The sequence below is a fragment of the Ctenopharyngodon idella genome, chromosome 23, assembly GCF_019924925.1.
Source record: "Ctenopharyngodon idella isolate HZGC_01 chromosome 23, HZGC01, whole genome shotgun sequence".
Lineage (NCBI taxonomy): Eukaryota > Metazoa > Chordata > Actinopteri > Cypriniformes > Xenocyprididae > Ctenopharyngodon > Ctenopharyngodon idella.
The window spans coordinates 21252658-21278244 of NC_067242.1; the positions used below are offsets into that span (position 1 = coordinate 21252658).

General features: G+C 36.5%; 1 protein-coding gene across 8 annotated transcripts in view; it reads left to right on the top strand.

Moving 5' to 3' along the window:
• The window catches only part of si:ch211-285f17.1 (sickle tail protein homolog), a 154194-nt gene that overhangs the window by 42351 nt on the left and 86256 nt on the right, over positions 1-25587 (top strand). The window contains exon 1 of one of the 8 annotated variants that reach the window (XM_051883034.1): positions 23838-24017. The exons of the other annotated variants lie outside the window; for them this stretch is intronic. The gene's annotated coding sequence lies outside the window, so the exon portion shown is untranslated. Of the gene's footprint in view, positions 1-23837; positions 24018-25587 lie in introns of those variants that run through there. 8 annotated transcript variants of the gene reach the window in all.

Here is a 25587-nt window from a genome sequence, read left to right on the forward strand (position 1 = left end):
GCTAGAAAAAAAGTCAGAATTGCTAGATATAAATTCGCAATTGCGAAAAAAGTCATAATTGGTCATTGGTCATAATCTCACAATTGGTTGTTATAATTCGCAATTCTGACATTATAACTCACAATTGCAAGTTTATATCACACAATTGCAAGAAAAAAGTCATAATTGCGAGATATAAACGCGCAATTGTGAAAAAAGTCATAATTGTGAGAAAAAAAGTCAAAATGACCTTCCATATATGTGATATGTTATATCATTTGTCTTATTTGTGATATTAGTCGTAGGTTGAATAGTCTTAATAGTGTGATATATTGATTAGACATTTAGTTTTAATTGTTAACTAAACATTGATATTTATAATTAAGTACATGCTTAAGATATTATTATGTTTGGTGTGAGACGTTGAAGTATCCGTGTTGAGTATGAGTAAAAATGGAACATACTGTTTTGTTTGCATAGTTTAATGCATTCAGGTGTATTAAGCAGATTTGTATTATTGGTTTAAAGTGTCTGAATGAAAGTAAATTGCATAGATGGTATTAAGCTAAAACTGTTTGGTGCAGGTTTTATATTTATTCATATATGACTATGGGTTTTGTGGGATTAGATCAGCAGCAGGTTTGATTCTTGTGGGTTTTTGCTGCATTCCTCACAACAACAAAAAAAAACACATGGGCTCACCATCACATTGCCTCCCCATTCCAGCACAGCGGGATGCAGATTAATGCCAGTTTGTGTGTGTGCATGTGTTTGTGAGTGTGATTAGGCACCTCTTTATCACATTCCGCCCCAGTGGGTTTTAATCCTGCTGGTTGTGGTTGAAGAGCTCCATGTCAACCCAGACTTGCTCTAAAGTGGTGATAAGGCCCAAATCCTGTCACCTCAGCAGCCTTCTGATGCCTGTCAATCACAGCTCTTGATGTGTAGTGATTAAAAAGCATGTCATGTCCTTTCAGTGAAATTGCAGGAACGCACCCCTGGGGTGGGGATTTAGACCGTGATGATATTAAGGACTGGAAGTTCTTGAGGTTAACATCCCTCTTTTAGTTATTCATGCAGACGAGCACACACATGAACGCACAGTAAGGAGTGCGTCACTCTTATCGCTGAAAAGTGATGTATGATGTCAGTCGAAATCTCTGTAAAACCTGGTTTCTGACATTTCTAAGTAATACATGTGTATTATCCTTTCCATCTAAAATGGCAGTAAAAAGGACTAGAATCCAGATGTTACCATGAAAATTGGTCCTCCGTAGATGTAGCGATATGTTTGAAACATTTCAAGGTGAATCATTAACACTCGACACAGACATTTTGGTGCCATTTATGAATGGATGATTATTACAGGTGTCCAAAAGACTACAAAAAGAACAAAAATTATGATTCATACACAATTTTTTACTGTAGTCCTTATGATTAATTCTGTTTTTTAAATAATTTTTCAAAATAAAACATCTTCTGAAGTCATACTATAGTTTGTGAAAAAAAAAAAAGTAGAAAGAGTCGTTAGTCATTAAAAATCGTGACTTGTCCCAGATCTCGCTTCTCTGTGTCAAATATCGTTTGGGTTAATTTGCCACGGTCTATATTTCTTGTTAACCTCAGGTGCACATGTTACTAAAGCTTATTTTCATTTAGTTGTCTAGGCAGCATTTCTAAAAAAAAATATGTTGTGCATCTAATTTTTATATTTAATTTTATTTCAATTAAAGGGGCTATATGTAAGAAATTTCATGTATTAATCACATTTTTATTGCCAATGTGTGAACAGCTTGTAAGGAAACTTTAAAAACGACACCTTCCCCGACTTTCTTGGTTGTCTATGAATGTCTGTAGACTGATTTTTATGTGAAGGACTTGGGATGTTTTTGCCGGGAAAATCAAAAGTGATGGAAACCAATGTTCAGGATAATGCAGATAGAGCCATTTTGTACTGTAATGTCAATGTGTCATGCAAACAAAAGGGATTAATTCAATCTTTAGTCTCACATAGCCAGATCTATATAGTCTATAGTTTCTAGGGCTGCCCTCAACTAAAGATTTTTCTGGTTGACTAGAAGTCGTTCATTTTAAGCAATTAGTTGACTAATTGCATGTTTATTAATAAACCATATAAATAATGAGCCTTTAATGCCTACGTAGCCTAATCAGTGCTCAAGCGCACACATAAAGCTTGCCACAGCGCACCGGCAGAAGTAATGATTATGAATGCATCGGGGAAAAACAGCAAGAAGATTGCTTTAACATTTTAATAATTAATTGATAAACTAGTGTTTTCTGTATTTTTGGCTGCAGAGATTAAGCTGGCAATGCTGATTCGTCATCTCCACAGTAGTGGACGTGCCTACAGTATATGCACATTTCATATGGATTACATGACCTGAGAATATTTGTTTTCCATTTGAACTGGTTCATTTAAAAAATAGACATTTTGCTTTCTATAGATATATTTTTCAAGTCTGTAAGACAAGTTTCAGTTGTTTATTTTTTATTTTTTTGGCACGCTCAAGTTCACAGAGAGAGACGGCAGAAAGCGATCCCTGTTTGCTTTCGTTATTTTACAAAAGCATAACATTTTGTTGTTATTGTGAGTGCACACAAATAAAAGTAGACTCTTCACAGATTCAAAAGATGTATTACTCTTATCTGTATGACCAAAAATGACGGAGTATTTTAAGTGCAAGTGATCGCACCGGCGCCTCTATGTTAGCTGTCATGCAGTAAGCGCGCTACTATTCAGCTTTCACACTCCACACAAGCACTTGAATAGCCTACATTTTTCTAGGTTAACATTAAAGTGAGCGGCCATGTAAAGTTGCCTCTACTTACATGTTTAATATGATAAATAATATTTGAGGCTGATGAATGATAGGAGGGCGTTTGGATGTCCTGCCCGATGTACTGTATTTACCACATAGATCAGCTGTTAATGACCTGTACAGACTTCGTGACTTCGCCAATACCTGTGGGGTTTTTTTCCCCCTGTGACTAAGCAACTAAGAAAATAAAAGCCTCTTCTCGTCTTCTAACAGTTAGTCAGCTATTAGGGGGCAGTTTTATAATCAAACTATCATAAAAGTGTCATTTTAATTTCCTCATTTGTCGGTGCTGGTGAATTGCAGAGCTTGTGCAAACATATCCACATCGCTACGATCTGATGCTTTATTAACCTCTGTTTTCTCACTTGAGAGGAAAGCGCGCAGCATATTTACATATTCATCGGTGTGTGGATGTTTGTTAACAGTATATCGTTGCAATGGTATTTCCAACTTCTTTTTACTTCTAAGCAAAGAACAAAAAAGAAATTCACCATGAGTATACTGGGGCCTTGAATCACGCTCAGTCTCTTGTATGTTATGTGCGCATGAGTGCGAGCACGAGCAGCAAGTTGCTGGCTGCAGTTCACTTAACGGCCAGCGGTGTCGCTAATAACAAGGGTTTCTGAATTCTACATATCGCCCCTTGAAGAATTTGTAATAGTTTTAATTTTTAATTAACAATAACAACAAATGACTGAAATGTATTTTTGGGGAAACAATCTCTCTGATCTGCCCAACTGTAAACAATGTAAAAAATTTACACCAATTAGCTTTTTTAATGTTATTTTTCTTTTTAGATTGTTACTTTAAATGGACCGTATAGGAGGTAATGTTTTCTAAACTTAGAGTTCAAGCACAGGTCATAGCATGCTGGATGAATGACTCTCAAAAAGGGAATGAATGATTACATTTCCCAACTGGAGAAATAATGTGTGCATCTCTTTGTAATTAGAATTTCATTTTCTAAATAAACGTAATGCAGATTTTAGTATTTCTTGGAAATCAGACTGCCAGTGAAGAGTTAAGTGCTCTGAAGAGCGGAATTACCTGTTTGTAATGAAACTATATTTAAATACAAATATTTACTTTTCCTTTGTGCTATGAAGAACTGGATTCAAGCAAGCAAGAGTCTTTTATAATCACCTGTGATCTGATACTAATGTTTTCTACCTAAACATGCCCTCAAAGAAACATCTGGAAGGAAATCAAATACATTCTCTTTTTTCTTTGCCCTTTTTATGTCTGACAGATACAGTGATAAAGGAGAGTTTTGTTTATCAGCAGTCGGCTTTCTTAAAGGGGTATACTGTTTATCTACAGGTAAAATGGTTCAGTCTTTTGTTTAAACTACTGTTAGCGCTCTTTGAAAGTTTATCACAAGCAGGTGTAGCTGGACAAAGAACTGTATCACAGTCAGTAAATTTCATGGCTGGGTGGTCTTGCTTACTCATGGTCAGCCAGACAGAGGTTATGGGAAAGAAAGAGGGCAGAGAAGGAGGGAGAGACAGTCCCCTCATCACAAGTTTATCTTAAGCTGGTTGGATCTGTACTCAGGCCTTTGCTGTTTAGTTTTTCTATGCTTAGACTATAAGTGGTCACCCGGATTGATGTGTTTAACATATCAGTCTGAGATCTGCTGATGTAACAAGCATAACATTTCACTGGGGGTTTTGAGCATGTTTAGGAAATGCCACGCCCCTTACCATAACTGTGAGTTTCAACACACTGGCTGTGTCCAAAAACTTTAACTTAAAATTATCATGTTACCCCAATGTAAACATTTTTATTAGCGTAAAATTAGCTAGCTGTAACAAGCTAATTCAGAAAAAGCTAACTTGCTAATTTGCTAACATGTCAACAATAGCATGGTATAGTGCTTGCTGAATGAGTGCAGCAATATAAAGCACTTAACATACTTGCTCTCAAACCAAACCGCATACAACACTTAATACCATGATGTTAACTCTTCAAAAACCCACATTAACAGAAACTCTTCTAAATTAGCATAACAAAACATTAATCACTACTAAATCCCCCATTTAACATTAATCTTGCACAAAAAAACATTATATAACACTTAATTTTAGCATTTACTCTCCCTTTCGAGTTCCATGGACAAAGCATGATGGGTAATAGAAATCCCAGCCCAGTTTAATTTAAACTTAAGTTCGTCTAAATTAAAATAAATAAGTTCATAAAACTCAAAACACAGTTTAATGATCTACAACAAAATAGAGAGAGCTTTGGTGGTAACTAAGGGAATATTTATTTAATACAATAGTAATTTCTCGCTAGAAATTACATCAAAAGTGGAAAACGTTGGTCAAAAATGTACATTTATACACAAAATGACCACCATTTATTTTTAGCTCAACTGTGACAGAATGGAATGCACAGGATTGTAGGATATCAAAATCAGTGAAGGATACATCTGTCCTGCCTTCAAAAATCAATCAGATGAAGGTATCTCAGGAGACAAGAAGTGAAGCTAACATTGGATTCAGACATGCCTTGATGCCTTCCCACCTTGGAATACAGCCTCCGAAGGCAGCATTTTTAAGCTTTCAGACGCAGCCACTGCTAACGCAACTCAACCAGACCTCTGCCCATTTTTTTGCATATGCCTTGGGCAGGAATTATTTAATTGAGGAATATTGTGACGTGTACATTCCTGAAAGAAAACTCAAGGCTACAGTTCAGGCATTTCAGGGAGTTTAGAAACAGTGCTTTCTGACATAGAGAATTACTCCCTTTGGTGTGGACTTTGTAACTTTGCAGACCTTGTTCATGCTCAAACAGCAACATTACACACTAAAGAAAGTTGAAAATGTAAAAGAGCATAATAGGTCCTGTTTAAAAGGATAGTTCCAACCAGTTTATTGATTAAATTTATCTTTTCCTCACACAATACTATCTTATAATTTCAAAAGATTTAATAAAAGTTCTTAGTTTTTAAAATACTTTTATTTTTAAAAAATAATTTAAAAATTGTAAGGATGCAAGGATGCATTACATTGATCAAAATCAACAGTAAAGACTTTAAAGATTTCTATTTCAAATAAATGCTGTTTTTTTTATCTTTATATTCATCAAAAAACCCTGAAATCCTGTTTCTAACATTAAAGGGTTAGTTCACCCAAAAATGAAAATAATGTCATTTATTACTCACCCTCATTTCGTTCCACCACACCCGTAAGACCTTCGTTCATCTTCGGAGCACAAATTAAGATATTTTTGATTAAATCTGATGGCTCTGATGGCTCCTGCATAGACAGCAATGGTACTTCCTCTCTCAAGACCCATAAAGGTACTAAAAACATATTTAAATCAGTTCATGTGACTAAATTGGTTCTACCTTAATATTATAAAGCGACAAGAATATTTTTTGTGCGCCAAAAAAAAACAAAAAAAAAAACGACTTTTTAACAATATCTAGTAATGGCCGATTTCAAAACACTGCTTCATGAAGCTTCGGAGCTTTACGAATCAAATCAGTGGTTCAGAGCGCCAAAGTCACGCGATTTCAGCAATTTGGCGGTTTGATATGCGATCCGAATCGCTGATTCGACTCAAAAGTTTCATAATGCTCTGAAGCAGTGTTTTGAAATCGGCCATCACTAGATATTGTTAAAAAGTCATTATTTTGTTTTTTTGGTGCACAAGTACAATTGCTTCAACATGCAGGCCTCGCTGAGCCATCGGATTTAATCAAAAATATCTTAATTTGTGTTCTGAAGATGAACAAAGGTCTTACGGGTGTAGAACGACATGAGGGTGAGTAATAAATGACATTATTTTCATTTTTGGGTGAACTAACCCTTTAATAATAAGAAGAAATGTTTCTTGAGCAGCAAATCAGCATATTAGAATGATTTCTGAAGGATCATGTGACACTGAAGACTGAAGTAATGATGCTGAAAATTCAACTGTCATCACAGGAATAAACTACATTTTAAAATACTATATATTACAATAGAAAAGAGTTATTTTGAACTGAAATAATATTTCACAATATTACTGTTTTTTATGTATTTTGGTCAAAGAAATGCAGCCTTGGTGAACAGAAGAGACATATTTCACAAACATTAAAAAATATTGTATGTTTTCATTTAATGAAACTTTTTGTTTGTGCTCTACAGAAAAAAAAGAATATCATATGGGTTTGGAACAAGTGCGTAAATTCCTTTCGTGTTCACAACAGAATAATCCTATGATTTTTGGTGAAAGTGTCAGACAGGGACGAGTTCTTGTAATTAAGAGAAATCTAAGTCATTACAATGGAGACTGAAGCCAGTGGAAGTGCTATAAAGAGAGTGGGATAAGATTAATGAACGCTGCTCATTAACCCTTAATCCTCTCTGATTAAAAAGTGAGACACACTTTTAATCCAGAACTGCCCAGACTGAAGACAACCCTACTGGTAAAATCCAGCATTGCTGGTCACCAGCATAAGGTATGTAATGCATGACCAATATGGGATGCCAGTTGCTGGTTTGCTTGTCACCATCATGGCAAGCGGAAGTGCTGATGGACCAGCCACAGTTTTGAGAACAGCATGACTATGCTGGTCCACCAGATAGACCAGCATATACCAGCATAAACTAGCCTGGACCAACATGGAATTCATTCTGGTTTATGCTGAATTTTTCTGCAAGGAAGACATTCCAGCAAAACATACTGTGCCAGCAAATTCCTAAAGAGGACAGGTTTGCTTTTTTTTAAAGGGATACTTTAACTTAAAATGAAAAACCTTTTCATTCATGTCATTCCAAACCTCTATGACTTATTCTGTGGAACATAAAAGCAGAATGTCTGCTTATATTTCCTTTTCATGGAAAAGGGCAGCATGAACATTCTTCAAAACATCTTGTTTTGTGTTCCACAGGAAAAAAGACAGCAATTCGGGTTTGAAACAACATGAGGGAGAATATATGATTAAAAAATAATTTTGAGTAAATTGGCCCTAAACTGTCAGGCAACCAAGCAAGAATCTTGTATTTCATTTTATTTTTATTTTTTTTAAACAAATGAGAATTATTGTGCTTTTTATTTAAGCATATTTTTAAGATGTTCGAAAGACAGAAAGCAGACATGGAGGGACACTATTTGCTCGTCCCAGATTTATTGTAACCAAATTACTCTCTTAAATGAGGTATTTTGTGCTTGGAAGCCACTACATTAATCTCGGACCAGCAGACTATTATTCCTTCAGACAGATGGAGTGCTCTGTTTGTGAAAAACTAAATTCATGTGGGCAGAAGTTGATCCACAGGTCACCGACCAGCTCAGCTAATGAAAAGTGCCTGAGTGCTTTAACTTAATGGCAAATGGAATCTGGTAATTGTTCACCGTTTGGCAGGAAGGATCGAAAAGGGGAGGGAGAGAAAGAAAAGAAAGGTTTATCATCCTGTGCTGCGAGATATTCTAGTCTCCTAAAGCATTCGAGGAGAGTTAATGTCAGGAGAGGGAGTAGCACTTAGATACTTTTCCTTACTTCAGGAATTTTCCAGAATCCTTTCCGCTGAGCTCATAGGCTGCTTAATCGCCACTGCGGCTGCGAAAAAATGGCTTACAGGACACAGTCGCCAGTAACCAGAACCTGAGATCAATGAAATCTGGAAGAAAGGGGGAGGGAGAGACCCTTTCAACAATGCCCACCTTAGACAAACTTTGTATTAGGTCACTGACTAGGCAAGAACCAACAAGTTGTGTGTATTTGGACAAGTATATTGACATTTGAGGCAGTTTGTGTTGATTCATGGTGTAGCTCTACATGGTTTAGATGTCACACAGTGTCTGGGTGATATGAGTCAGAGAAAGCGCTAAAGACAGAAGGGGGAGGAGAAGAGCTCCATTCAACACACCTGGTTTTGTTGTTACTGTTTATCTCCCTCTGAGCTGAGGCTCATCATGCGTGAAGACTGCAGACGTTAAGTGCTGAGGATTGTTATTGCTACAGAACTTTGCACTTCGTAGTAGATATACACGCTAACAGATACATGGTCACATTCTATTAAGTGCCTCTTCATGAGTATGTCCAAGTTTCATAGGAGATAACTCAGAAGTCAATAAAAACATGTGTAACCTCTAGGAGTTTGTCTGAGATATTGATAAAGTGTTTGAAGATGTTGATTGATTCCAGCAGAAAAAAATGCTATTGTGTGCACTGTAAGTAAATGGGGTTAAAGAGATATTTCACCAAAGTTTTAGTCTGTTCCTTACTTTTATGGTGCTTTTTGTCCATGACAGCTCCAGGTCCCATCCACTTTCATTGTAAGAAAAGGGACGGGATATTCTTTAAAAAGACTGCTTTTGTGTTTCAAAAAATAAAAAAGTTACAGGTTTGGAATAAAAATTTGGTTACACTTTATTTTAAGGTGTCTTTGTTACAATGTAAGTAGCCTACTAAGTAATATTAAGTAACTACATGTATTTACTATAGGGTTAGGATTAGGGTTTGTTTTGGTTTAGGGTTAGTTGCATGTAATTAGGTGTAATTTATAGTTATTACTATAGTAACTACATGTAACATACATAACGACACTGTAAAATAAAGTGTTACCGAAAATTTTGGTGAGAAATGATGACAAAATGCTTAATTTTAGGTGACCTACTACTTTAATAACGTGTCTCTCTCTATCATGTTCCCTGTTTCCATTAGTTTGGACAAACCTATTCTGTGGTTTAACCTCTTAGGGTGTGTTCACACTTGTCATGTTTGGTTCGATTAAAACGAACCCTGGTGCGATTGCTCTGTAAGTGCGGTTCATTTGAACATGTGTGAACGCTGCCATCCGAACCCATGGTGCGCACCAAACAAGCGGGCCGAGACCGCTGAAAAAATGGGTCTCGGTCCGCTTCCTGGTGTGGTTCGAATGATATATGAACGCAACACGGACCAAAGACATGTAAACAAACCAAAAACAGGAAGATGAGACCCTAAAAAGGACAGAATCCTCACGCATATCGGTTTTTCTCACCATTGTCTCATTTGCCCATCAAAGGCATCAGACGCGTGTCTCCCACACAGCAGATTGTTTGTGTATGTGACGGAGGGATTCCCGCCACTGTTTTGACTCCTTTACACATTTTATAAGCTCTTCACAAGTTCCCAGCTGGCCAAAATACCATCATATGCAGGCTACGCACAAACAAGAAGCGCAACCTCAGCACACAGCATTGCTTTGGATGTTTGGTAAGTTCCTTCTCAAAATAGGCAATACTGTACGTCATAAAATCCGACCAATCAGGTTGTGATCGTATCCCTATGCCTTTAGGTTCGGTATCTTTTGGTTTGGTGATAAATCGGACCAGTTTTTTTTGTCCAGACCAAATGAACCGAACTACAAGTGTGAACACACCCCAGTTCAAACATATATACATGTATTTATACTCTCCTCTCTATCTTTCTATATCTTTAATTTATTTTTATTTCATTTTTAGTTTTAGTAATTTTAGTACATAAACTTAAATTTTTTTTCACTTAAGTTTTTCATCTAATATTTATATTTTATTTTAGCTTCATTTCAGTTACCAAAAACTATTTGTAATAGATTTAATTTCAGTTTTAGTTAACACTGATAATTCAACCTCAGTCAGGCTGTTGTACGATTTCAACTGACTTTCTTTTTAAAGACTCTCCTAGCAAAAGAAAGAGTACAAAAACTAGAATTACAAATACTCCTTCAGTTTTTGTGATGAAATATGCACACCTCCTCACCACAACAAAGAGATTCAGAACAGTTGTAATATGCAGAATGAGACAGATGTTCATTTCTTGTCTCTTGAGATTTTTTGAATCCTGAAAAGGCATTAAGTTATTTTGTTTTCACTAGATCTGCAATAGCAGGATTAGACTTAAACTGTTCCTTCCTTCCGTTGTGACTATTCCTGGATGGGAATCTAGTCTTTGGTTCCCAGCTGTAAGCATGTTATTTAAAGTAACACAATGGTGGACTCCCTGTGAAAGTTCATCTGCTTGCATCATTACTTACAATAAGTTAAATAAGTTAAAATGACTAAGACGTACCTCTGATACTGTATATCGGATACATAAGATGATTTTTTTTATGGTTAATAAATGATTCTATACTATTTTGCCAAAATAAATATAAAATAAAATCAGCCAATAACTGAATGTGAATGTGAACATTTTTAACTGAATGTAGCATCACAAAATCATAATTTACAGTATGAGAAATTGATATTCATTTTGAGATTTACTAAAGATGGCATAATGTCCCTGGTTGTTAGTAGTTAAGCCACACTTTAAACTTTTTTGAGATGTTTTGCTTGAAATGTTTGTTTAATGTCTATGCAATGCAATGGCATTCATACATTTAGTGTAGCTGAATTCTACAAATACTTAATGGGGCCATTTTAACTTCTTATGAGGACACTTAATATTTGTAAATATTGACTGAATGCACTGACACTGGATGAGAATTTTCTCCAGAGCTGATTAATAGCTAGAGCTAGCAGCAAACAATGCCAAGTATTTGAATATTTGAGCAGCAAGCTCATTGATGATCGCTACTGAACATGTTAAAAACCTATCAGCCTGCATCGTCAGAGTTTCATGGCAGAACTAGGTAATTATTGAACCAAACTAAATCAACACTGAACTAATTTCAGCCAAATAATTACTGTTTACTATTGTTTTTTAGAGCTGCTTTTTAGTATAATTAAATTCTGTTTGCATCATTGAATCATAAATTTCCTGTTTATCACTATAAAGCTGCTTTGAAACAATCTGTATTGCATAAAGAGTTGCATAAATAAAGGTGACTTGACTTATACATTAGAGCCACGTCACCAAGCAAGCTCTTATTAATAATCAAATAACCTCCCATGAAGTCACTTCTCTCTAAGTTTGCAGAAGTTTAATTGGGGATCCAGTGTTCTCTGCCCCAGTTTCCACAGAGGCCTTATGAGACTATGAGCTCTGACAGGTTTGAGGCCCACACATGCAGCACTGACAGAAAATTGTATCTTTTAATCGTAAACTGGTGCAATGGATGGACTGTTCCTCACATTCCTCCAGTGCTTGTCGTCTTCTTTTTGTTCTGTTGCTGTTTCTTCTGTCTTTCCCTTTTCGTTCGCCTCTCCACTCACTGCGTTTGTTTGAGCTTGCCATTTTTCTTGTTTGTCTGTCTCTCTAGCTTTCTCCACCTCCTCTTCTCCTTTTTCCCTCCATCCCTTGCTTTTTCTTGCCCTCTTCTCTCTGAACAGGTTGTGCTCTGGTTTTCTCAGTGCTGATTAAAAGTAGCGTCTCTGTTTGAAGTCTATTCAGCAAGCTGTGTGTGGTTGCTTATTAGGGTCAGCCAAGAGGGTTAGACTCACACACACACCTAATGAACACCGTCTCCTAAAGAGACTCCTTGTTTCACGAAAAGACTGTTTAAGCAAGGATGAAAAGATGAAGGGATTTCCTGAAATGTTGGCACTGAGTATAGGTTGTGTGCGCACACTCTTTCTTTTCCTCTTTCTTCTTCTCTGTTCGCTCCATTCTGATGCAGCATCTAATGGCTAGACAAGATCCTGGTACAGAGAGACCGGTGAAATAGAAACAAGGGGAAATGAAGCAAGAAAAAGGGAAGAGGTTTAAAAGGTGAGAGGCAAAGCACTGTATACATGCTTTGAATTTCAACAGCCATGAAAAAGTTTCAGAGTTTCCTTTCGAGAAAATATTGTGCACTTCTCTGTCTGTTGAATTAGTTTATTAGATTTTGGGATGTTGCAGCTAATGATAAAGCAGGTCTTGTTGTAGATGTGGCTTATTGGGTTACGCACCAGACACATTGAGCCTTGGTGCTCATGTAAGAGATTAGGTTTGAATCCTGAATTTGTTGTGTCCCAAGTGGCAAAAGCCCTATAATTCACTTCCTGGATGCTGGTTGGTCAATAGAGCTCTCAATTGTCCAGCAGGTGTTTTATTGAAACTAACAAAATGGCGTAAATTTGCAAATGACTGAAAATGCGAATAGCATGTTTAACATTTTTAGGCCTGGTTTCACAGACAGGGCTTAGATTAAGACAGGATTAGGATACTTAAGTAGCTTTTATAAATGTGCCTTAGAAAAAAACATTACTGGTGTGCATCTTGATACAAAACAATGGCGCTGACATATTTTAAGATGTGTCAGTGCAAGATGCTTTCAGTTAAAACAGCTCAAGCATTATTTTTTAGTCTAGGACTAGTTTAAGCCTTGTCTGTGAAACTGGGGGTCAGTAGCTGTTTCATGAAACGATGAGGCATTTCAGTTCTCTCTTTAAAAACTGCCCCAGTGTCCATTAACATACAGCAACAGCGATGAACGTCCAATATCCAGCAGCATCACTTCTGAAAAAGAAGTACACTTTAAAGCACTTATTATGGAAATGATAGTTTAAGGCCCGGTTTCAAAGACAGGGCATAGACTAAGCGAGGATTAGGCCTTAGTTCAATTAGGACATTTAAGCAGCTTTTATAAACGTACCCTAGAAAAAAACATTACTGGTGTGCATCTTGAGACAAAACAATGGCACTGACATATTTTAAAATATGTCACTGCAAGTTGCTTTCAGTTAAAACAGCTCAAACATATATTTTAGTCCAGGATTAGCTTAAGCATAAATCGGGGGAAAATATGCTTAAGTGCGAACTGAATGTAATGTTTTTGGACAATTAACTGCATGTTTATTGAAATTAAATGAAAATATACCGTATTATAATTTATATTAAATGCAGTTAGTTGAGCTTTAGAGTGTTTTTTGACCCAATTAAGTCAGAACATCCTCGGTTTCACAGACAAGGCTTAAGCTAGTCCCAGACTAAAATGCATGTTTGAGCTGTTTTAACTGAAAGCAACTTGCACTGACATATCTTAAAATATATCATTGCCATTATTTTGTCTCAAGATGCACACCAGTAATGTTTTTTTTTTGTTTTTTTTTCACTACTTAAATATCGTAATTGAACTAAGGCCTAATCCTGGCTTAATATAAGCCCTGTTTGTGAAACCGGGCCTATGTGTAATTTCATAATTACAATTGTTTTTGAAATATGGTTGCTGCTGAATGTACTGACATGCATTTATGGTAAATTAAGGTATATTTTTATGCCATTTCTATTGAAAGTTGTGTGTCATGTATTTAAATATATTTGCGTTTCGCGTACAGACAGCGTTGTCAAAACGATCCACGAAAATGGCTACAAACGTTGCATTATTCATGTCAGACAAAAAAAAAAAAAAACACTACGTGCCTATAGACCAGGGGTGACGAACTCTGGTCATAGAGAGCCACAGTCTTGCAAAGTTTTGCTCCAACCCTGATAAAAACTCACCTGCCTGTAGCTTCCTAGTAACCCTTCAGACCTTGATTAGCTTGTTCAGGTGTGTTTGATTAGGGTTGGAGCAAAACTCTGCAGGACTGTGCCTCTCCAGGACAGAGGTTCACCACCCCTGCTATAGACTGAACACAAATTTGCACTTCTGTAGGTTACACGGAGACAATAATGCTATAGATTTTTTTAAAACTTGCTCTTTGATACCTGTTTTTAAAAGTTTGCATTTTCAGGTCCCCAAAATGCTGTTGTTGTGTAAATGAATGGCCAAAATCGTTCTTAGTTTTTAGTTAAAAATGGTGTCGTGTAAACGGCCCTTAGAGATTCAGTGGAGTTCCATACAGAACCAGGTTCTTAGCTTAATTTTAAAGAACTATTTATGCCAAAATGATTCTATATAAGAAGAAATGTCTTAAATGATTGCATTATGCTTTAATTTTTAATGGGTTATTTCATTTTTTTTTCCGTTTAATTCATAAAATTTAATTAAAATGGAAAATAAATTAAAAAAATATATAATAAAATATCCATAAAATCCATAAATATCCATAAAAATGTATAAAAGTCCATTGAACTCCATAAAATAATGCCATGACGAGAACCCATAGGAGGTTCTGTATGAAATGCCTGACAGAACCCTTTAAGTTTAGAACCTTTTCTTCTAAGAGGGTAGAGTTAAAATTATAATTGCATATTTTACATGTGCTATAGTATGTTAGTCAACACTTTAAAATAAGTGTACTTCCTTAAAACATGACAAAAATATTAAAACATAATTTAAAATTTACTTTATAAAATGGTTAGCTCCTGTCCTTGATTCTGATTGGTCAATAGCTGTGTTTTATTCACGATAAAACACGGCTATGACCGCTTCACCCAACGGTTCTGTGTATCACTACACAACACCCTTAGCAACCACTCTTAGCGACGTAAACTGAATTGAAGCTTTCTGTATTATGTAGAACTAGAAGAGTATAGTGAGAAAGAGATCAAGTGAGCGAGTGTATTACCTGCATTCAGATTTAGCATTTTCCTTCAGGTCAGTCCTATGTTCATAATAAAAAATTTGTTTACTTGTCTGATGTATCATCTTGTCCTTTTAACAGTTAAGGTGTTTTCCCATGACTGACAGTGCTAGTCAAAGCATTTCAGTCAATGTAAAAGTCTTCGCTACTGACTGACATGCTCATAAAGACAGTCATTGCTACCATCTAATGGCATAATAATGTAACTTGTAACTGTTGCTGTTCACGGTCAGGGACTATTTTTTCCGGCGCAAGGAAGGCTTTTAGTGCAACAATGCAACTTTCATGAAGTAAACTCTTACTAAATGCCTTCCTTCCACTGAAAAAAATAGTCCCTGACCGTGAACAGCAACAGAAGTTACATTATTACGCCATTAGATGGCGGCAAAGACTGTTTTTATGAGTGTGTCAGTCAGTAGCGAAGACTTTTACTTTGAAAAAACTGAATTGTTGTGAACACGGAACAAGACGCAACTGACAAATGCTTTGACTAGCGCTGTCAGTCACGGGAAAACCTGTTAACTGTTAAAAGGACAAGATAATACATCGGACATTTAAACAGATTTTTTATTATAAACATAGGACTGTCCTGAAGGAAAATGCTAAATCTGAATGCAGGTCATAAACTCGCTCACTCGATCTCTTTCTCACAATACTCTTCTACATAATGCAGTAAGCTTCAATGAACAATATCAATTGAGAACACACAGTTTACATTGCTAAGAGTGGTTGCTAAGGGTGTTGTGTAGTGATACACAGAACCGTTGGGTGAAGCTGTCATAGCCGTCTTTTATCGTGAATAAAACACAGCTATTGACCAATCAGAATCAAGGACAGGAACTAACTGTTTTATAAAAAAGCAATAAGGTTCTCAAGGCTAGTGCTGTATCGTGAATAAGTCACGGCTGAAGGGGTTGCAGGCACGACGCGAAGCCCTTCAGCCGTGACTTATTCACAATACAGCACAGCCTCTCGTACATTATTGCTTACTTAAAGTAAAACTTTTAATTTGACATTGTTACAATGTGCACTTTTAAAAAGTACACTGAAGTATATTAAGAATCATAGTGATGAAAGTGTATTGTTTTAAATACTTTTAAGTGGCCTTTTATATTAATATTATATTTTCTGCAAGTACATTTTTTTCTAAAATATACTTTTAGGATTTGAAGTACACTACAAGCGCACATTCAATAAAACGAAGGTCATTTTATTTTTTCATTAAGGATGTGCTGACAAGCACCTGTTGTTCTCGGCCAAAATGTGATGTGATGTCAGTGCAATCTGTATAAAGATGATTATAGTGGTTTTAAGATGGTAACTGATGTTGATTGGCAAATTTGGCATGTTTCATGCCTTTTTTTTTTTTTTGGCCGCAGTTGCACGGCACTTTGATTTACTGAAGAACCAAGCAGAGCTGATATACGTCATAAGACAGCGTGTAGATTCATGCTGCTGTAAATCAGCATGTGCTCGTTTAAAGCTCTCCAACATCTATTGAGCCAGTGACTGAAACATCAACAACTGTCTCCATAAAAGGTACTGAAAGATGTGTGTTTGGGTGATCGGACGAGGAATCTTTACTTGTTGAGACAGATATTGTTTTGCTGGCCTAGCTTGACTGTGTCTTGTTCATGCCATTAGGTAATTAAGCATACTTAGTGTATAGGGCAGATTTCTGTAATTGGCAGAAGCTGCTCTATTTGGCTGTGTGTTTATTAAACTATGAGTCAGTCATCTGTCTGGTCAGCTTTTAGAAGTCATCTTATTATGCTTTAAAGGGTTAGTTCAACCAAAAATGAAAATTCTGTTATTAATTACTCACCCTCATGTCGTTCCACACCCGTAAGACCTTCGTTCATCTTCAGAACACAAATTAAGATATTTTTGATAAAATCTGATGGCTCAGTGAGGCCTCCATTGCCAGCAAGATAATTAACACTTTCAATGCCCAGAAAGCTACTAAAGACGTATTTAAAACAGTTCATGTGACTGCAGTGGTTCAACCTTAATGTTATGAAGTGACGAGAATACTTTTTGTGCGCCAAAAAAACTAAATAATGACTTTATTCAACAATATCTAGTGATGGGCGATTTCAAAATTATGTATGGAAAGTCCCCATAAAACTTGGAAACCCAACGTGTGTGTGTTTATGCCCATTCAAACTTCAATGTACATGTACACATATATAAAAATTTCACATGACAAACCTTCACCTTCATCACACATTCACATCAGGCACATGACATCCATAAAAAAAAAATGCTAATTTGTATAAAAGACTGATTATAACAGCTCCTACTTGTCTACTATTGTCTAGTGTGTGTGCAGAGCAGAGATGAGTTAGTTACTCATTTTAGGTTCACAAGTCAGTAACTGCCTCTGTGCATATTAGAATTTGATAAACGTCCCCATAATCAGACTCAGGAAATGGAATGAGTTCAGCCATTATGATATCATCATTCAGACAGCCAGACCAATCATCTCATCTCATCTGACTCTGAATTCCTTCAGGCTCACGGGGAGACAGAGGATCATGGAATGTTGAGCATAATTAAAGGAAAAACTAAAAATTGCAGAGTTATAGTTAATCTGAGGCCTTCCTGGACCGACGATCAAATCTCATCACTTGAAATGCTGTCATTGTCTGTGTTTTTTGTTTCTCTTTTCCTGTCAGCTCATGAACTTTTGTAGCCTGCAGAAAAATGATATTTAGAGCATGCTCAGTGGCTGGGAATGCTGGAAATAATCACTGCAGTTTATCTGAATTTATTTCCATGTGAATAAGATGTAAGTGGCGTTTAGTGCAAGTTTGAACAGCCCTCATTTCCTGACATCACAGGCTGGTTCTCCTGTCTTTCCTTGTGTGTTTCACTGATTTAAAGTATGGCTGTATATTATGTAAGTAAGAAATAATTGACGATGTGGCATTGAATTATTAGAAAATAAGGCACACCCGAGGTGGTAATGCAGCCATGACGCAAAGCGGAGTGGCCATTACACCTCGGGTGTGCATTATTTTCTAATAACTCAACAGACCGGAGTCAATTATTCCACTTATACTACAGTTACCACACCTCAAGACAGTGTTCAGATGTTGTATTTCAAGACATTTGTCAGATTTTCGTCTTTAAAATGCTCTTGTATGTAGGACTAATTTTTTACGCATCTCCTCCCATGCCTTTGTTGCTAATTTCAAAACGTTATTTTAGAGCTAATAACTGTAGTGAAACTGTAAGTTTATCTGCTTCAAGAACTGCACCGTTATTATCTCGCTAGTGGGAAATGTCATGTAGCTTTTAAGTTGCTAAACTGTTGTCAACTACTGTCAGAGCAACGCTGACAACACTTTTCTGTGCGAGTGTGTGCCCGTACTGTATGTGTATGTGTGTGCATTTGAGTTGGAGAGAAAGCGAGAGATTTTTGGGAGATTTCACTTTTTTTTAACATTAGTTAGTGTGTGATGTTGCTGTTAGAGCATAAACAATGTCTGCAAAGTTACGACGCTCAAAGTTCAATGCAAAACGAGATATTTTCTTTTAAAGAATTCTCTGTTTAAGGACTACAACAAACGGTTGGTAGGGACTACAACAAGCTTCTTCCTGGGTTAGTGACATCACTAACCCTAAAATTTACATAAACCCTGCCCCCAAGAACACACAACAAAGGGGTGAGGCCATGTTATTGCAAAACAGTATGTAACACAAACGCAATAGCATGTTATAAAAGCAAGATGACAACATAAGTTATAACTCCACATCAGCTACATAAATTCATCAACCATTCAGAAACGTCCTGTTGCATTCAAAATGTTGTCACTTCTTGAGTCTCTCCATCACTGTTTGACTCCGGTTTGAACATAAAAGGCTGAACAGTTTCTGACATTTTCAGTGAGTCTGAGGTAATCTACACTGCTAACATGAGCTCTTGAAACTCCGCCCTCTCCGTAGGAGCAGCAGCTCATTTGCATTTAAAGGGACACACACAAAAACAGAGCGTTTTTGCTCACCCTCAAAAAGTGACAAATTTAACATGCTATAAAAATAATCTGTGGGGTATTTTGAGCTAAAACTTCACATACACACTCTGGGGACATCAGAGACTTATTTTACATCTTGTAAAAGTGCCATTATATGACCCCTTTAAGACATTTATAATGTTACAAAAGATTTCTATTTCAAATAAATGCTGCTCTTTTCAAATGATTTCTGAAGCATCATGTCACACTGAAGACTATGCAGTAGTAATGGCTGCTGAAAATTCAGCCATGACTCCACAGGAATAAATTATATTTTAAAATGCTGTAAAATAGAAAACAGGGTAACACTTTAGGGTTTAAATCTCACTTTTTAGTTGCCTATTAGCTTGCATATTACTAGGATATTGGCTGCTTATTAGTATATATAAAGCACATATTAATGCCTTATTCAGCATGACCGTATTCTACATCCTTTAATCCTACCCAATACCTAAACTTAAATGCTACAAAACTACCTTACTAACTATTAATAAGCAATAAATTAGGAGTTTATTGAGGCAAAAGTTGTAGTTAATAGTGAAAGAGTTCCCCATACTGAAATGTTACTGAAAACAGTAAGATTTTTATCACATAAATACAGCCTTGATGAGCATAAGAGACTATATAAATAACTTAAACCCCAAACTTTAGTGTAGTAGTGTATATTTTTTATGATTTAATAGCTCAGTAATGATGATTTGAATAATGTAAAAATGATCACAAATTATGTAAAAACATTAATATGATACTGTACACCTTTTATTATAAATAGGCTTAAAATGCACTCAATTAAATATTTTAAATATTAAATATTAAAGAAATAATAATAAAAAAGTATGTCTTTAATTTATTTTTTGGCTTTTTTATAAGACAAAATATGTATAGACAGGAAGTAAAACACGAGTTTTTTTTATGATATCACAGACTTGAACCTACAGCATTTAATTAGAGCATCAACCATTGTGCTACATCACCCCAAACTTTATATGGATTTCAATGTAAGTACTGACGATGAGTTAGGGAGGATTTATCTGCATATATATTGTGTTCCTCCACAGACAGACCCTCAGGGCTGTCAGATCACCAACAGAGTAAAGAATTAAACATATTGTGTTCTTAGACAGCCCTCTTCCTGTTTGCCCTCAGCTGTTTTTGTGACGTGTTCTTGACCACCACAGCAACCCTCCAGCTACAAAGCTAATATTTGTCCAAGTTCTCTGGGTTTTGAGTGTTTGTAGGTGAGTTCACTCTAGCATGTGGTGTGTTTTTATAAATGACGATGCAAAGGAAGGTGTGTGAGAGCGTGGGAGGTATATTAGCTGTCATTGTCTGTGTATGCTTACACATTTGTTTTTGTCAGTAGATTCATCTAACCCCTCTTGCTTTCAGTTTGTGCTTCTAAACCCTCTAGCATATTAATTTATCATGACATCCCATGGTTTATTTTCTATAGTGAGAATAAATTGGAGGGCCTTAGTTCACCCAAAAATGAAAATAACGTCATTTATTACTCACCCTCATGTCGTTCCACACCCGTAAGGCCTTCATTCATCTTCGGAACACAAATTAAGATATTTTTGATTAAATCCGATGGCTCAGTGAGGCCTGCATTCACAGCAATGACATTTCCTCTCTCAAGGTCCATAAAGGTGCTAAAAACATATTTAAAACAGTTCATGTGAGTTCAGTAGTTCTACCTTAATATTACAAAGCGACGAGAATATTTTTGTGCGCCAAAAAAACAAAATAACGACTTTTCAACAATATAGTGACGGGCCGATTTCAAAACAGTTTCGAAGCTTTACAAATCGAATCAGTGGCTCGGAGTGCCAAAGTCACGTGATTTCAGCAGTTTAGCCGTTTGATAGGAGATCCGAGTCACTGATTCGATTCGTAAAGCTCCGGGTTAAATTTTTAGGTTTAAATTTACGTTAAATTTTAACAGGAAAAACTGATCAGGAGCAAAATTTGGCAGATCCTCCAACCCAATTTGCATATTTATACTATACACTAAAAGTATGCACATTTTATTTTATTATTTTATTTTTTACTGAAGCTCTCAAAACACTCTGCTCATTGTGTTTGCAGAAACACACAAGCGTTTCCTGTACAAGTGTCTCTTGACATCCACATGACTGTATCCGTGTGTGTGTGTTTGTTTTAGCATGTGTGTGAGTGTTTGGGGGCAGGGCTGAGTGTGTCAGTCAGCGTCTCCTGAGTGTTGTAAGTTTTGCAGATAACCAAGGACAGTTATGTCTTTTCCACTATTTACCATCCGCCTTTCATTCCCTCTTCACTCCTCCCCTCTTTCAGTACGTCTGCCAGTGACTAAAGGCTGGAATACACTACACCACTTTTGTTTAGATTTTCCCCCCGATTTGCAGTCTGGCCGAGTCGAAAATAGTTGCAGAAAATCTGCAGATTGTTTCAAAGCAGCTTCACAGTGATAATAGGAAAATTAATTGACAGATTGTTTTGGCTTTACAGCAGCTCTAAGAAAATATTATTATCGAGCTAAAGTAGGTTTTTGATTGAATCACTTCTGTTGTAAAAATTGTTAATTATTAACTTAGGGGCCACTTAAATGACACCTTTCCTACTGAAAACCGGAAACCTTTAATGCATTCTTGCCGTTTATTTACGTGTTTGAATGTGTATGTGCGCAGATGCTTGGTCTCGACTTTTGGACCTCGACTTTTTATCTTACAATTCTGACTTTTTTCTCGAAATTGCGAGTTTACACCTAGCAATTCTGACTTTTTTCTCAGAATTGCGTGATATAAACTCACAATTGCGAGTTATAAAGTCAGAATTGCGTGTTATAAACTAAATATAGTCACAATCTCGCAATCCTGACCTTTGTTCTCAGAACTGTTAATATCTTACAATTTTGACTTCTTTTCTCAGAATTATGATATAAACTCTCAATTGCGAGTTATAAATTTAGAATTGTGAGTTATAAAGTCTTTTTTTTCCCCCTCAGAATTGGACAAGAAAAAAGTCAGAATTGCAAGAAAAAACAAAATGAAATTCTCGCAATTGTGAGTTTATATCTCACAATTCTGACATTACAACTCGCAATTGCGAGTTTATATCATAATTCTGAGAAAAGAAGTCAAAATTGTGAGATATAAACTTGCAATTGTGAGATAAAAAGTCACAATTACCTTTTTTATTTTTTATTCAGTGGCGAAAACAAGCTTCCATAGTATTCTCTGTGGTTATATTATTAAATTCAGTTTATTTCACCACATCTCCTGTTTCGTGCGCTTCCTTGCAGCCTCGTTTTAGCCAAATTATAAAGCAGCATGGCAATCCCACAATGCATTGCGACATGCTCAAATTCATTCAGAATTGAAAAACATTGATGGAAATAGTTCACTGTCATTACAAAGCTATTATTTTATCCAATATTTATGCAAAGTATTTTATGCTTAAATTGTTATTAGCTTAGCATCACATGTCCTTCATTGCTTTTTAAAAGCAATCCCAGAATGAATTGTGACAAGCTCAAATTCATTCAATAGTGAAAAATATTGTTAAATATATTTAGAAATGTATTGTTTTACCCAATATTTGTTTGTGTTGTGTATTTTGTATTTAGAGTATTGTGTACAATTAAATTTTAACTGAAACCTAACTTTTATTCAAAATTTAGCCAAAAAACAAAACTGTAAATAAGGTTTCGGAAATTCAATTTGGATAAATGAACTCGGTATGCTGTTCAGGGTATCATGTTCACAGGTGAATTGCAAATTTTACCTATTGCTACTCATTTTTGGTAACAATGAAGTGCATCTACACAGCTGACAAGTTTACCTGTTGTAGCTAATCCACGCTGTGTGCACGAAATAGATGCTGACGCTGTCAAAATTAGTCATCAAAAAAGTGCTAACTGTTTCGGTCGATGACTATTTTGGCCAAAAATGTATTTTCTTGCTGTTTCGGGCCAAATATATTCAGTTGCCAACATTTCGTTGCATCACTAGTATTGTGCTTAGCAATATTGTAACAGAAAACTCTATTGAAATCAATTGCAGGTCATGTCTCTCATGAGATGCTGCCTATGTAAAGCGATCCAGATTGGTCACTTATGATGTTCCACAACAGTTAGGATGCTGTCTTAGAAAACAGCTAGGCAGTATGCAAACCTCAGTAGGTTTTAGGACAGATCTATTGTGTGTTTTGGAGATGTTCTGTTGTGATCACCTATGACTGAAATCTGGCTTTGATTCTAACAGCAAACTGAGGGATTTTGAGAGGAAGCTCTAAATTCACAGACGTGCACACACACATGGCCCTCAAGTTTGTGTCGCAGGGGGCTCCGTAGCAGGAAGTCCTCCACATGTTTTGTTTTAGCTTAAGGGATTCTCTCTCTCCCTCTCTCACTTCACTCTTCATCAGTGGTTCTTTCTTTCTCTCTGTCACACATCTCCTTTTCTTTTCTTCTCTAAGTTCTTCATTCCCCTCTTTTTCTTCTTGCAATGAGGTGATCCAGGCTCGAGGGAGTGCCAAGAGAGTTACAAAAACTGCATTCATCGCAACACACAATCGAAAACACACACGCTCACACAACACGTCCTGTCTAAACAATGCTTCTTGGCTGAATCTGGGAGAGTGATTTGAGTTGGTGTAAAGGGACAGCACAGGAAGTGTCAGCGAGAGAGAGAGAGTTGGAGGGTTTGGAGGAACAGGAGCAGCCCTACAACAAGGGAAAAAAAAGTTGCTGCAGCAGCAGCAGCAAACGGAGTTGGTCTCATTCGCTCTTGCTCGCTTGTTCACGCTTCGGGTGTTGTTTGGATGTATGATCCTGGACAGGGCAAATAGGGTGAGTAACACAACCTCTTACTTAAAGAGCTGTAAAGGGATATTAGAAACATTGTTCAGTTCCACTTCTCCTCTGTAGTGCATTAAAAAAACTTTTATTGAGACATGTTTAGAGTGCAATTAAAACTCAAACGCCAGCTCCACAGCCAGATCTCTGCATCTTTAATGCCATATTTACTACTTTTACAATTCAGCAAGTTTATAGTCTTCCTCCCTTTGCGTTTATTAATTCCATTTGATAGTCTGCAATGTTTCTCATATTTTATTGTTATTTAGGGGAAGGATGTGGAGGCATGTTGAGGGGCTCTGAAAAGTTTTGGGCAAACATTTGACATGCGTCATGGTAGTTGGTCATCACAATCAAGTCTTTTTGTAGATAATTCTTGGACATAATAAAACTTTGTTTTGGTGTGAAACTTCTTGTGCCTTCAATACTTTCTTCTTCAGAAAAGAAAGTTTAGTTTTGACCAAACATGGCAATATTGCGGTTTTCATGTTTACTTGGAAAGTAATGACTCTTCTGTCATTGAGCGCTCTATCTATCATTGTGCAACCACAGAATTGCGGTTTAACGGCATGCACATAAATATACAAACATATTGTTTGTGACAACGCATTCCCTTCGAGAATTCCCTCTTACCACTGTTGGCGTTCAATTGTAACCCATCATTGGCTTTCATGGTTTGTTTAAAAGTCTTTCTGTGGATCTGTAAACATGTTTTATGACTATCTCATGAGATACCGTTCAGTGCCTGTCAGTTGCGAATTATTCAGATGCCGTTGACTTTATTTATAATCAAGTGAAATCTGAACTCCTTTGGTTTCAGAGTTATGTCGGCAGCCAGAATTCCTCTGGGTTGTGACAACTTTTCCGAGTTTCTCCCTCCATGCTGTTTAAGTAGATTTGCATCTGGAAGTCTTGGGCCGCATCCCATGTGTGTCTGGAAGGAATATCAAAGCTTTTCTCTCAAGGTTGTTTATCCAGAGATGCTGGATATAAATTTAAGTACGATTCAGTAGTGCTGATAGCTGGAACTTGAGTTTTATGATGAGGAAGCTTCTGGATCTGTGTTCAAGCATGTGTGTGTGTGTCTCAGGATTCAGAAGCCAGGAAATGAGGCCAGTGTAATAGACTCTTAACTGTTGGGCAGAGGATGCTACTTATTCGGCACTTCTGAGTTTTTTCTGTCCTTGCAGAAGCCTGCTAAAGCAAGCACTCAACCAGCAAATGTTCTTCTGCTCACTTCCCTTGAAGGTCATTATATTTTGTATTCTTGATTTCATTTTGTATTTTCCAACCTAGCTGAAGTGTTATGACTTATAATTATGGTCAATTTCAGTTTTATGACTACTATTTTGGTGACAATATAGTCAATGACTACCTTTCGTGCCAAAAGGATACGTTATCTACCTTTAGCTTTTTAAATGCATCCGGGTGTTTGATTTGTGGGTCCACTAGGAGATTATTATGGGATTGTATTGTCCTATCAGGGAACTCTAGGTGAAGTTCCCTACTCAAAATACCATCTTAGACCAGCAGGTTTTTGCTTGCTTGCTGCTGGTCTAGCTAG